Genomic DNA, 13,080 nt, shown 5'->3' on the forward strand with positions numbered 1-13,080 from the left:
GTTACTGCAGATGCTGGAAGTCAGGAGCAATACACACAATATGCTGGAGGATCTCAACAGGTCAAGCAATCTATGGATGGGAATAAGCAGTTGATGTGTTGAGCCGAGGCCCTTCATCAAGACTTGAATTTATCTCCACTTCAAAGAACTCGGTCAAATTTGTAAGACATGACCCTTCCAGCACAAAGCCAAACTGACCATCCCTAATTAGGCCATGTTTTCCTAAATGCGCATAATTCCTCTTTCTAAGAATCCTCTCCAATAGCTTCACTACCACTGATGTCAGGCTTACTGGCCTATACTTTCCTGGGTTATCCCTATTTGCATTCCTGAACAAAGCAAGAACATTATATTAATAACAAAAAGATAGTGAGGATAAAATTGGTCCCTTAGAGAATCAGAGTGGACAGCTATGTGTGGAGCCAAAAGAGATGGGGGAGATTTTGAACAATTTCTTTTCTTCGGTATTCACTAAGGAGAAGGATATTGAATTGTGTAAGGTAAGGGAAACAAGTAGGGTAGTTGTGGAAACTATGATGATTAAAGAAGAGGAAGTACTAGAGATTTAAAGAATATAAAAGTGGATAAGTCTCCGGATCCTGACAGGATCTTCCCTAGGACCTTGAGGGAAGTTAGTGTAGAAATAGCAGGGACTCCGACAGAAATATTTCAAATGTCATTAGAAACCGGGATGGCGCTGGAGGATTGGTGTATTGCTCATGTGGTTCCATTGTTTAAAAAGGGTTCCAAGAGTAAACCTAGCAATTATTTAGCAAAAATAAACCTAATAAGTTTGACATCATTGGTGGGTAAATTAATGGAAGGTATTCTTAGAGATGATATATATAATTATCTGGATAGACAGGGTATGATTAGAAACAGTCAACATGGATTTGTGCGTGGAAGGTCATGTTTGACAAATCTTATTGAATTTTTTTGAAGAGGTTATGAGGAAAGTTGATGAGGGTAAAGCAGTGGATGTTGTCTATATGGACTTCAGTAAGGCCTTTGACAAGGTTCAACATGGAAGGATAGTTAGGAAGGTTCAATCGATGGGTATTAATATTGAAGTAGTGAAATGGATTCAACAGTGGCTGGATGGGATCTGCCAGAGTAGTGGTGGATAACTGTTTGTCGGGTTGGAGGCTGGTGACTAGTGATGTGCCTCAGTGAACTGTACTGGGTCCAATGTTGTTTGTCATATACATGAATGATCTGGATGATGGGGTGGTAAATTGGATTAGTAAGTATGCAGATGATACTAAGATAGGTGGCGTTGTGGATAATGAAGTAGGTTTTCAAAGCTTGCAGAGAGATTTAGGCCAGTTAGAAGAGTGGGCTGAAAGTTGGCAGATGGATTTCAATGCTGATAAGTGTGAGGTGCTACATTTTGGTAGGACTAATCAAAATAGGACATAAATGGTAAATGGTAGGGCATTGAGGAATGCGGTAGAACAGAGTGATCTAGGAATAATGGTGCATAGTTCCCTGAAGGTGGAATCTCATGTGGATAGCGTGGTGAAGAAAGCTTTTGGTATGCTGGCCTTTATAAATTAGAGCATTGAGTAAAGGAGCTGGGATGTAATGTTAAAATTGTACAAGGCATTGGTGAGGCCAAATTTGGAGCATTGTGTACAGTTCTGGTCACCTAATTATAGGAAAGAAGTCAATAAAATAGAGAGAGTACAGAGGAGATTTACCAGAATGTTACCTGGGTTTCAGCACCTAAGTTACAGAGAAAGGTTGAACAAGTTAGGTCTTTATTCTTTGGAGCGTAGAAGGTTGAGGGGGGGACTTGATAGAGGTATTTTAAATTATGAGGGGGATAGGTAGAGTTGACATGGATAGGGTTTTTCCATTGAGAGTAGGGGAGATTCAAACAAGAGGACATGAGTTGAGATTTAAGGGGCAAAAGTTTAGGGGTAACACGAGGCGGAAATTCTTTACACAGAGAGTGGTAGCTGTGTGGAACGAGCTTCCAGTAGAAGTGGTAGAGGCAGATTTGATTTTGTCATTTTTTTTAAAAAAAAAAATTGGATAGGTATATGGACAGGAAAGGAATGGAGGGTCATGGGCTGAGTTCAGGTAGGTGGGACTAGGAGAGAGTAAGGGTTCGGCACGGACTAGAAGGGCCGAGATGGCCTGTTTCCGTGCTGTAATGGTTATACGGTTATATTGGATACTGCCAGTCCTCCAGGATCTTAGTTGAGACCTCAGCAATCCCCTCTTGCCTCTTTCAACATCCCATCAAGCCCTAGGGATGTATCTGCCTTGATGGTCTTCAAAGGGCCCACCACCACCTCCTTCCTGATCTCAAAATGCCCTAGCACGCTGTGATGTCCCATATTAGCCTCACCATCACATGACCTGTTCCAAATCCACCCCACCCTCCCTACAGTACTGTGCAAAATCTTTTAGGCCCCTAGGAGAGCCAACCCAATGTCTACACACAACCCCCCCCCCCCCCCCAAACCCAGTATCTAGACATGTGCAAAGCTTTGTTGGTCGGAGCTTCGTTTTGATATAAAGAACCAATGACCAAAGCAGCCTTTATCCCACAGCATGTGCACCATTCAAATACTTCTAATGTGGAACTTCTGGGTACAAATATTTTATGAGGATGTTCAGTTATTTTTAATATTCTGACCTATCAAGTCTACATAATATTCTAATAAATGATACATTGCTCTGTTTACATTAGTAAGGAAATAATTTATTACATCCTGAAACCACAAAACCATTATACAGCTTTAATATTCAGCAGCTCAAAATTGATTCATTTTATAATCCACCAGCCAACAGATTGCTTTGCTATGTCCTGATATGATAGACTGCAGTATGAAAATCCATGGGACTGCAAAAATAAACTCAGTAGCTTTCACACATTAACAAACAAATTATAAGCAGCACATGCAAAACACATTAGCATCTATTTAGCACAACAAACCATCAGATGTGTGAAAAATGGCCTGGGAAAAAAAAACCTGAAGGTTCCTGTGCAAGGTTGCTGACTACCAGAAAATAGCTGTTATGGCAACTTACAGTGCAATTTGAATAAATGTGTGTACTTAGGCTGAAAAGTCACGTCACTATTGTATAATTTATTGGCACCGAAAGTCTCTCTCTGCATTGACGTTGTAGACACACCACTATAGAGTGGGTTTTCTTTCAGAAGCTTAGCATCAAACTCAAATGGCTCAGCACATTTGAGCTTTACAAAGCAAGAGGATCCCAACTCTGATCATTGAACTGTGATCTCAGTTGAATAACGTTAGCAACCATACCTGGCTCCTTAGGTTATGGTGAAGAAAATTAAGCAATTGCCCCAATCTTCATTATCACTGAGTAATCTCTGCTGGAAGGGTGCATAACTAGACATGGGCTGAAATCAGAGTGAATGATTCTATTACCCATCAGTTCTCTGCTGTTTGCATTCATAGTGAAAGCAACCTACTGGCATTAATTTGTTGACCAACTGGCATTAATTTAAAGTTACAGAAGTTTCCGACCCTCTATTTAGCAAATGGGAAGAAAATTCTGTTCAGTGGGAATAAATTATGAAAGAGACGAGCAATATTGAGTATATCTGTTCATGTCTCCACTGAAGGCTTGAACAAGTCTGAACAAATTGATCTCTTTCTGTCACTGACTTTTGGCTTGTCTGCCACCCTGCTCTTCTTGCTGCTTGTTTTGGACTCTCGTGATCACCTATTGGATTTTTCTCTTTCCATCTCTTTGCATATAAATGTCTCAGTTCTTCATTTGGCACTCTGTATACCCTTCATATACCTTCGTCATGCTTTCCTCTCGAAGGTCTTTTTGCATCTTCCTGAAATCCTCTCTGCAGGTGCCCAATTTTACCTAGTTTCTCAGTAATCTTCGAAAACTGTTAAAAAGAACCATGTAACAATGTTAAACCACTGACAATCATGTCATACTCTTTATCAGTTCTACCTAGTTGTCAAGTGAAGTACTTCAAGAGTTTGGAGAAAAGTGAAATTCTTTTTTCCAACTTGTTCTGCACCAGATTTTGAAGTACACTGTCACAAAAATGAAAGAATCCCAGTGCCTCTAGATTGTATGAAAGAAAGGTTGTCACCTTTCCTATGGAGGTATGTCCTTTGGCGTATTTATTTCTACAATGTTTTCCATGACATCTGTATTACCATCATTAGAACATTACACTATTATAAGTTAAATGAAATATTTTAGAAAAAATGTTTAGCAGATCATTCCATGTGCTGCAGTTATACACAGAATTCACTTAATTCTTTGACCAGCATAAATCTGGATTTAAACTGCATTTTTTTTTTCCTTTGGAAATCATTCAATTATATTCATTTGCTCTGCCGTCTTTTTCAATTTTTGGTTGCTGGAGCATTAGCCAATAAAATTTCAGACTTGTGTGAGATTTAACAAATGACTCACATATGTGCTTACTGCAGCACAACAGGAATTACAAATGAATTATCATTAATTAGCTGGGAAAGGAAACAACGTTTCGTCAACTGCACAAAATCTGTAAATTAGTCTTATACAAACCAAATCTGTATCAATGCCACTGACAGGTGAAAAGGTTAATGATCTAAATTACATTCTAGAATAATTACAGAATTATTGAACACTTTGCACTGATTTGCCATTACTATTTCACTTTCACTCATTAAGATATAAGTAACCATGTCATATGAGACTCAGAAAATCAAAGTCATTAATGCTTTCCACTGCTTTGGCTTCAGCTTAACTTTTGAGAAGATGTTATGTGATTTGGCAAGGGTTCTAGTTTATAATTTTTCATCAATTGCATTCATTACAAGAAACATTATCACTATCACAAGCTCCCCCTTGTCACCTTCATTTCTTGCTGCTCTCTACAAATAAAAGCATATATCTTTTCTATATTTTCCTAGTTCAGATGAAAGCAATTAATTTGATATATTAACTCTATTTCTGTCTCCAAACATGCTAACCTATTTACTGAGGACTTTTTGCTTGATTTCACTAATTAGACTGTTCTTACGATTTCCTACAAGGATACAGTCACTGTGAAGTCTGATAATTATACAGTTATTCCAAAGCTTTCACTGGCTCTTTTGTCTGTTTTCTTTGGGATTGTAAAAAAAATGTGATTGTTTTTAACAGAACATTTGTACCATCTTGTACATCTCAGCTTCTCTCACTCTAATGCAGCACTTCTATTACTATTGTCCTTTTCACAAGGATTCAGGAGAATGGACTCATCTTCTGCACAAACGCAATGTCAAAGGGACAGAACATAGTGTTACAACAAGCACAATGCAAAGTCCTCAAGGACCCTTCAACTTTGGTACTCACTTGAGAGTAAGGATAACTTATTCCATACTGGTTTTGTGAATTCTGAGTTATTTAATGTGGCCAATATTGGAATCCTCTTCTTCTATTCCCCACTCTAGCATCTTATCTCTTCTCCCCACCTACCTATCACCCCCCACCTGATGCCTCTCCTTTTCACTCTCCCATGATCCACTCTCCTCCCTTATCAGATTCCTTCTTCTCCATCCCTTTATCTTTCCCAACCACCTGGCTTCACCTATCACCTTCTGGTGAGTCCTCCTTAGCCTCCCCCAGCTTTTTATTCTGCCACCTTCCCCCTTCCTTTCCATCCTGAAGAAGGTTCTCAGCCCAAAATATCCATAGATGCAGCTTGACCTGCAAAGTTCCTCCAGCATTTTTTGTGAGCATCTGATGAAGGAGTTAAGTTTCTGGTTGTGAGGTGGTGTACTGCTTCTGTGACTTATGCAGTGCCTCTGTGTACATTTGATGCATAAACTCCAAATTTTTATTATCTCCACTTTAGGCACCATTGGCCAGGATTTCCCAAGAGTCAGCGGGATGTTTCTTATTTTTTAAGAAGTCTTAAAGCATGTAATTGAATCTTCCCTATGTCTGCTTGGTAATTTCTTACTGTACTAGAGCTCAGAATAAAGCCTTGCCTTCTGAAGCAAAAAAAAAACAAGCTGCTAGAACAATTCACTAAAGTAGGCAGCTGCTGTAGAGAGAGAGGAATAGAGTCGACATGTTGGGTCACCTGTCCCTCTGTATCCAGAGACCTGACTGACCTGCTGTGGTCTCTAACAGCTTGTTCTTTGCTCTAGAATTAAGCATCTGTAGTGCCTTGTGTTTCTCCTTCTGGAGCCTAGTGTTTTGGATGTTTGATCCTGAAACTCCTGTATGTGAACTGCCAAGCTGTTTGATAGCTGCCAGAACAGTGCTGGCCCAAACAAATGGAAATAATTCCATCAATGCTCCTAATGTGTGCTCTCCAGATGACAGAAAGATGAGCTGTTATGAGGAGGAAATGGCGGGAAGATATGAGATGAATCAAGAACCTCAGAAGTGTCAAATGAGGTGGTAGGTTTTGATGGTATGGTATTTGTTAATGGTAATAACTCAAAATAGTGGGTTAGAAAATTTTTGAAGATATTTATTGCTAGGCACTTGTGTGACATTATGGTCCAAGTATCAGCTGATGCCAGTGTTTTCAAAGTCATGTTGTATGCAGGCTTGAACTATTTTATTTGCTGGGGGCTTTCAAATGGAGTTGGACATTTTGCAAATATCAATAAACATTTTTTTTTCTTTCAGATCTTATGACAAAGAGAGAAAAAGGTATTTCAAAGAATCGGAAGACTTCAGCAGCAGGCATAAATGCAACATGTTGCTGATTGTGTCACTGAGATATCACTGCATTCCAAGGGATGAACAAATCCAGTTAGGCATTGGCAAGTAAGCATATCAACAGACAGTTGAGTTTGCCCTCCTCGCTGACATAGGAACACCTCAATGATGCGTGTTTCCTCTCTCCACACTCATGACTATGTGGCTCGACGCAGCTCAAATCCGTCTTAGAAATCAATGAGACCACTGTTGGTAGATTTCTCAGATGGTGATAGGAGTGAGATAGATTAATTGCTTGTGATGTTACAAACAACCTCGTACTCGGTGTCAGCAAGATCAAGGAGCTGATTGTGGACTTCAGCAAGGGAAAGAAGGGAGGACACACAGAGTCATCGTTGGGGGATTAGTGGTGGATAAAGTGAGCGGATTCAAGTTCCTGGGTGTCAACACCGCAACACAGTCACGAAGAAGATGCACCAACATCTCTGACGAAGGGTCTCGGCCCGAAACGTCGACAGTGCTTCTCCCTATAGGTGCTGCCTTGCCTGCTGTGTTCCACCAGCATTTTATGTGTGTTGCACCAATATCTTTACTTTGTTAGGAGTTTGAGGAGGTTTGGCATGTCACCAAATCCTCTTTCAAACTTCTGTAGATGTACAGTGGAGAGAGCATTCTGACTGGTTGCATCACAGCCTGGTATGGAGGCTACAATGCAGAGGATTGCGAGGGACTACAGAGGGTTGTAGACTCAGCCTGCTCCATCATGGTCACAACCCTCCCCATCACTGAGGTCATCTTCAACACGTTACTTCAAGGAGGTGGCATCCATCATTAAGGCCTCTTCCCCTCTTCTGTCAGTTTTCATGAACCTATGAACACTACCTCACTATTTCCCTTTCTAGATTTTTATGTCTCCGCACTCCACTGCTGCCCCAAAACAGCACATTTCTTGTCAAATGTCAGTGATCAGAAATCTGATTCTGATTTCAAATGTTGGGCATGAAGAAAGAAGAACTCCCATTTCTATAGCATCTTCCATCCTTGAAAACTTACAAATTATTTTTGTAGTACAGGTATTGTTGTGAAATGGGAAACCCAACAGCCAATTTGTGCACAGAAAATTTTCATGTGTAGCAATATGCCCAAGACTAATTTGTTTGTTGTCATTAGTTCTAGACACTGGGTTGAGCTCTGTGATAATAGGAAGCTTTACGTGCAACATATTATCAAATTAAATCAGCAGTATGGTAAAGAGAAAATAACATAGTGGATCGGAGATTTAAATGAATAAAACAGGAGCAGAGGTGAGGGGAGTTCAGGATAAGTATAATGAGGAAGAAAAGCTGTCTAAAATAATAAATAGGAGAAGGGTGTGAATGGTTATATTTGGGAGATAATGAACTGAGGTGAAAATAAGAAAGATTAAGGAAAACGAAATAGTACGAAGGAATATAAAACGGTAATTGGCACAGGTTCATAGGCCCACACAAAGCAATTTTTTAGATTTAATGCTTCAAGAGAGCTCCTGAAGAAGACTTTTTTACTTTTTACTTCTTGTGTTTTGGAGAGCATCCTTCTCTGCACCTAAATTTCAGGTTGGGCGATTATATTTTCCAGGGACCATAATAAGTCCCAGTGGGTTTTGCAGTTGCTATTAATATTGGCTTCTGTCTTTTCAGGAGGTGGACTGAAATGCACACTCCTGGCACAAGCCCAGTCGCAAACTAATATACACAAATTAGTTTTAAGTGAAAGCACACACTTCATAATATTTTCTTATCTGGTATTTGCTACCTCTCAACAATTTCATCAGTCTCATTCTCCAACTTATTCTTCTGTAACTTATTCTCTCTCAAGTGTACACTCACTCTGCCCTCATTCTCCTCCAAGCTACCTATCACAGGGGCAATTGACAGTGGCTGATTAACTTAATCACCAGCAGGTCTTTGGGATGTTGGATGTTGGAGCAAACTGGAGGGGGCCAATACAGACACAGGGAGAATAAACAAATTCCATTCAGAGAGTGATGATACCAGGATTGAACTTGGATTGCTGAATTGGTCTCAGCCTTATTTTGTGTGACACCATGCTACAACATATTTCTTTGCAAATCCCAAAAGAGATTTCCTATGTGGCCCTGTCTTTGTTAATGATCTCAAGTCAAGTCACTTTTATTGTCATTTTGACCATAACTGCTGGTACAGTACATAGTAAAAATGAGACAATGTTTTTTAGGACCATGGTGTTACATAACACAGTACAAAAACTAGACTGAACTACGTAAAAAAACAACACAGAGAAAGCTACACTAGACTACAGACCTACACAGGACTGCATAAAGTGCACAAAAACAGTGCAGGCATTACAATAAATAATAAACAGGACAATAGGGCAAGGTGTCAGTCCAGGCTCTGGGTATTGAGGAGCCTGATAGCTTGGGGGAAGAAACTGTTACATCGTCTGGTCATGAGAGCCCGAATGCTTCGAAGCCTTTTCACAGACGGCAGGAGGGAGAAGAGATTGTATGAGGGGTGCATGGGATCCTTCATAATGCTGTTTCCTTTGCAGATGCAGTGTGTAGTGTAAATTTCCGTGATGGCGGGAAGAGAGATGATCTTCTCAGCTGAACTCACCTAAATTCTAACTTAAATGACAGACTTCCTTTGACAGGCTGTAAGAACCTTTTATTCAACCTAAATGTTCATGGCTTCAAACTCAGATTATTCCAGTTTTATTTTTCCTGACACTTCCACGCTGTTCTCAGTATGTGATTATTTTCAATTATTTTTATACATAAAGTTATCCCCATCCCAACAGCTACAGTTTCTGACTCTCCATACTTTTAATTCTGCAGCTGGTTTTACAACTATCAAAATGTTTGTCTACATGTCATTATAACACTTTTGGGATAAGGTTGACTCTCTTGTTGCAAAACTTGTGATATCTAACACAGCGTTAATGGCTTATTTAATTTGTGTAGTTCCCATTTCTGAATTAGCATTCTGTATGACTTTGATTCCCTCTGGGAAATAGTCTTTTATGAACTGAAAATGACCTTATATTCAAAAGATAATGCAAATGAATCCAAAGCTGGACTTGGATGAATGTTATGGAAGTGGGAAATGCTCATATCATGTGATAGATCGAATGGTTGAAGATAAATTATTTGAAGAATAAAGAGAAAGACACATTTAGTTAGTTGAATACATATTGTTGATATTGCTTATGTATGTGTTCAAATTTATAATATTGAAAATTTAAAACTTTTGGTTAAATGGGAAGTTAGAAAAGTGTTAAGATTATGCAGAATCTAGGCTTTAACTATGGCATGTGGGAATTATTTAGATTGTTTGGAGAGACGGGGAGGATAATAGGCCAAGGCGTAGCCCTATTAATTTAAAACATGATGCAGTCATTAAAAGGAAATGTTTTATTTGATCAGAATCCACCAAGCACTGGAGGTTTGCAGTATCTAGTATATTGATTCCTTCCCTTAATTCCATTATGTTTTGTCTTGTTATCTTGATACATCTTTGTTGCCAGAGTGATTTGATTTTTGGCCTAAAATGTTTGTGCCACATAGAATCTCCAGGATGGTTCATGTACAGGAAGTGCCTTCAGTTGGTCAAAGTTTGTGCAGATTTCTGAGCTTTAAGGACCATTTAGTCAATGCATTGACAGGTTGGTTAGCTTTCTGCTATAGAAGGCTCAAGAGAATGATAGGCAGGTGATGGGGTAGACCATGATCCCTTGTCAATGTGCCACAAGTCCAACCTGGCAGAGCAGACTTGATGGGCTGAATGGCTTAGCCCTGTTCCTATGCCCTAAATCTTATGATCTTCCATCTCAAATCAGTCCTATTCTTACCTTAAGTGGTCAAGTATCACACTTTTTCTCACCCAGTGATCTTGGTAGCAGGAAAACAAGGAGAGCTGTAAGGACACTTATATCTTTCATTCATTAACCATCATCAACCAGGATTTAACCCTGAAAGAATGAAAGGCATGCAATCAAAACAAAATATTTAACTGAGCAGCCAGGCTGTCTGATCATGACCAATTACTGGAAATAGGCAGTGTTGGAATCAGGTTTGAGTATTTTGGGATTTTCATTTTCTATACCTTTGAAAACCACCTCATTTCGGATTTTAAAACTTCCTTTAATCACATAAATATTCTTCTGAGCAGCATCCTATCTTGCTGCCTCTGTGAACTTCAATTCATCTAAGATCCATTGTTCAAATATTATGCACCATTATGTTTCCCTTCCAATTACCATTGTGTGCATTAGCCTACAGTTATTGCTGATTATGGAAGATCTTAAATTATCCAGGCCTCCAATTTGATTGCATTTAATGCTTGGTCCTCCTCAAATTCAAAAGCATCATTATCTTCTTTACGGAAAAGATTTGTTATATTCCTTTTTTGTTCATAAGCTCAAACACAGTTATATAAATTGTGTTGGGATACACTATTACAATACTTGTGAGTGACAAGACCTCTTGCTCTTCTATGCCTTCAAACATTTCCCTAAAAATCACAATAGTATCCTTCAATCATTTTTAGAATATACACTAATAATGAAATCCCACAATGACCATAAGACTCACCTTCTATATTTTAAACAAGATGGGACTGTTTACATTTTCTTCTGTGGTTCCTGACCTTATTTCAATGTAGTGTTCGAATGACAGTTATTAACAGTTATTGCCGCATATGGAGGATTTTAAATTACTCAGGCCTGCAAGCTAAAGCAGTTTGATTGCATTTAATCAGGCTCAGCTCTGCAACAATCATGTCCAAGTAAATGAGTTACTGTGAGAAAATGCAATGAAATTCACAAAGAGAATCAATTGCAAATGCTTGCACATTATCTCTCTGTCAGGTTTGTTCACTGCTTAACTGATTACAGACATAATACAATAGGAGCTAATAAAAATATGAGAGTTTTACACAACCAATGCAGATGACAGAGGCAAATTTTGTAGCATTTATCTGTCCTCTTAGGCTATAACAGTAAATTGCATCCATTCTTCAATGCTTTCAGAATCTCTGTCAGCACCAAACATTGATTGGGGCTATCAATATGTGAGGACTCACAGAGAAGCTATAAAATTGTATGAAATGACGCAGAGCTCCAAACACCACCATCATCACAGACTTAATTGACAGCCAGCTTATTTGCTACTAGAAGCACCTTTGGTTGCCATAGGAACAAAATTACACTGTTTACTGGTTGCATGAATATTGACTTTTGCTTGTCAAATTATTGCAATTTTAATAATACTGAGTTAGCTCAGAGGTCCATCGTTCAGTACCTTCCATGGAACATTTCTTTCTGTGAATAATACATCTGTCACAAATTCTTACATTATCAGTGATACTCTAATTCATACAAAATTTCTCAGTGAGCAGATTGCTCGATTTAAAGGTGTAGATATATTATCTGTACAACCTCCTGAGCTGTCAGGAGAGAAAATTTTCTTTAGATTCTCCATGGACCATTAAGAAGTTGTATTACTTAATGGAATTATCCACAGGATTGACATGTCAACTTAGCCAGGTAGCAAAGAGGTAGCAGCAAGTATATTCAAGGCCTACCTCACTGTTTAAGAAGAAGAAATATCTCTGATAGTTCTGATACTCATCCAGTAATTGATATTGAAAGTGTTTTTATGTGACCATCAGATAAGAATAGGATTTTGTTAAACAATGATGAACAGTTTTAATAAGCTGTTGATACACGCTCAAGAAACACTCAAGGAATGAGCTAATGCCTGACAATTTTTTAAATATTTAAACAAAAAATTACTTTCTTCTTCCCTATGCACCTCGTCAACTGTGTTTCCTTTGTTGTCTGACATAACTTAAATGAGCAAAGCGAAGCATTTGAATGAACTTCACTGAGATACAATAGAGAATGAATGTGTGCAGAAGAGTGTGTCTTTTGTGTCATTGGAAAAAAATAACCACAATGGATATATTCCATCCACAAAAAAATCAGGTAATTTCTAGACTTTAATAAAAATGGATTTATTGGAATCATATTTCTAGTTTAATTTCATATCTTTATGCAGCTGAGAAGACAGCTGCTGTTTTGCTATGACAAGACATATAGGTGAATTTGAATAACTTGCAAATTTTTAAATAGCATGTAATGCTACTGTCAAGATATCCATTGTATGAATTGCTAAAATCAAAATTGCTTAGGGTCTAATAACCATAGTGAATCGCATTAGCTGGAAAATTTCTAGGTGCCTTCTTTTTCATTTTCTTAATGTTGGTGCAATGGAAACACTGGCATTGCTAGGTTTGGGTGAGATCAGGATCTGAGCAATCTCCGGGTTAAAATGGAGAGAGAACAGTGAGGTGACTGAGCCACAAGGCGGAGAAGAAGAGACTGCAGAGGGCTATAGACTCAGTC

General features: G+C 38.7%; 1 long non-coding RNA gene across 1 annotated transcript; it reads right to left on the reverse strand.

Annotated features, from left to right (window-relative positions):
- Positions 1 to 2,821: 2,821 nt before the first annotated feature.
- Positions 2,822 to 11,374, reverse strand: LOC140737316 (uncharacterized). The gene is made up of 3 exons (XR_012101103.1): positions 11,267 to 11,374; positions 10,525 to 10,644; positions 2,822 to 3,886 (listed from the first exon to the last, which is right to left on the reverse strand). It is a non-coding gene; the product is annotated as an uncharacterized lncRNA (long non-coding RNA).
- Positions 11,375 to 13,080: the final 1,706 nt, after the last annotated feature.

Source organism: Hemitrygon akajei, chromosome 2, assembly GCF_048418815.1.
Source record: "Hemitrygon akajei chromosome 2, sHemAka1.3, whole genome shotgun sequence".
NCBI classification, from domain to species: domain Eukaryota; kingdom Metazoa; phylum Chordata; class Chondrichthyes; order Myliobatiformes; family Dasyatidae; genus Hemitrygon; species Hemitrygon akajei.